The sequence below is a fragment of the Danio aesculapii genome, chromosome 6 (genome assembly GCF_903798145.1).
Source record: "Danio aesculapii chromosome 6, fDanAes4.1, whole genome shotgun sequence".
NCBI lineage: Eukaryota > Metazoa > Chordata > Actinopteri > Cypriniformes > Danionidae > Danio > Danio aesculapii.
Genome location: NC_079440.1, coordinates 34,976,620 through 34,978,988, shown reverse-complemented (window position 1 = coordinate 34,978,988; position 2,369 = coordinate 34,976,620).

Below are 2,369 nucleotides of genomic sequence, written 5' to 3'. Positions count from 1 at the left end.
GTGTCTGGGGAGAGAGAAGTCTCGGTTCTCTCCTAAGACTGCTGCCCCCGTGACCCGGCCCCGGAAGAGCAGTTGAAATGAAAAATGAATGACTGAATGAATAAATGAATGAACAAAATTGTTTTGTATAGTTTTATTCTATAGATGCATGTGTATGACATATAGATAATAAATATATATATATAATACACAGACATATATTATTTTAAAACTAACGTATATTTTTTATGCAATTAATCGCAATTAAGCTTTGCCAAACACTAGGTAATATATTTACTAACACAAACATGTGATACATTTATTACTGCATTCACCCTTGTTAATATTAGTTAATGAAAATACAACCGTTGTTAGATCTAACCAAACTAATGTTTACATGCAAACTTTGGATTTTATTAAGTACTGCTTATCCTTTATCATGTTAGTAAATACATTAGCCAATATTGACCAATGAAACCTTATAGTAAAGTGTGACAAATTACTTTTTATAAGACTTTAATATAGAAAACAACTACTTGAACAATATTCTGATATTTACAGAATTTTTTATTAAATAAAAGTAGACTTAAGAAGTGTACGGAATGCCATTACAGCAAAAGGGAACTTTTGGAAAGTTATTAGTAGTTATGTATTGGAAGTATTGACAATCAGTGATTATAAATGATACCCACCATATGTTGGCGTACAGAATGTGCAAAACACAAAGTATTATTGCTTGTTAATAAGTAAAAAAAGACATTGTTTTCTACATTACTTTCTACTTTATACATTATTATTCATTATTTTCTTTTTGTTTGCTCAGTAAGTATTTGATGATAATGAGGTATTAAATCCACATTAGGAGGTGTTTAGATACTAAAATCTGTTGTAAAAAACTGTATTACATTTTACTTCATTTGAAAGAGCTCAATAAACTTTTTAAGCAATAAGCGTTAAAAATATATTGGTGTGCGCTCAAAAAATAGGTTTGCTGTTTGCTCAAACTACTTATTTTAAGTGAGCTGAAGCAACACAATTTCAACACCTTTTTTTGGACAACTTAATGTTTTATGTTCAGTCAACTTAAATTTGTAAACTAATTGTAACTAATACGTTAACATAATTCCTTCTTGTTGTCCCAACACAAATTGATTGTAACCCAGCATTTTTTACAGTGTGGGTGACTCCTTTACCTCTTTCTCATGATGTGGGTGATATTGAGACCCTTCCTCATTTCTCCACTCGTTACTCAGGTACGGTGAAAACCCAACAATGTAGTCACATGAATGTTAATGTCATATTAAAACAAATGCAATCTTGGTATTTGGTTAATGTAAACACTGTAAAACATTACATGGTTGCCTTACATTTTCAAGTTGAATCTAATTAACAAAATAAGTCATTTTGACTAGGGATAGTTCAACCAAAACTAAAAATTCTGTCATCATTTACTCTCCCTTCAGGTTTCGCTGTTGAACATAAAATAAATCATTTTGAAAATGATGGAACTGACTTCTATAGCAGTTGTTTTTCTTGCTATAAAAGTCAATGGTTACAAATTTCTAACATTTTTATAAATGGAAACTCTTTAGGGTGAGTAAATGTTTTTTTTTTTTCATTTTTGGGTGAAATCCCTTTAAATTACACTAAACTGATTTAAAACTGCTTGTAAAAACTTTTAGAATTAAGTTAGAAACATGATTAAAATATTTTATTGTGTATTTAAAACATAAAACATTGTTATGACATACAGGATTTTTTTTTTTACAGTTGACTTGTTTTATTGAACAGTTGAAATTCTGCAGTGCTTTAATTCTGTATAATTTAAGTCCATACTGTCAAAATCCATCCAACATTTCAATGTTTAGATGTGATTATAACCACTGATCAAAACATGCCAGGTCATTTCTTATTAATAACTTTCTTATTTAAAACAATCTAAATGTAATTTTATATCCATCTCTTTTCTTTTTCTTTTTTATAAATGTTTATCAGTTATTCTTGCATCAGCATGAGGATGCCTCTACTCAAAGCATATTGTCTAGGGCAGGAAGAAAATCATTCCCAAGCCACCGCATCAGTTGGCTTGGGTTTGGTGAGTGTAGCTGTCAGTGTTTCCTCTGTAACAGTGCTAATCTGTCTGCTGAGTAAATACTTCCAAAATTGCATTGACATCAGATTAGAGAATGACAAGGATTTTATACTTTTTGTGATCCAGGACCAGTCTTTTGTTGCATTTAAAATTAACTGAAACAACACAATTCTTGAGATTAGCTTGAGACAAAATTCAATGTTTTTATGTTCAATCCACTTAAATTTGTTTCAAGAGTTTACACTTAGCTGATGATTGATTATGAAGCTAGTTTGGCATGCTGTCCCGGGAGAGAGCC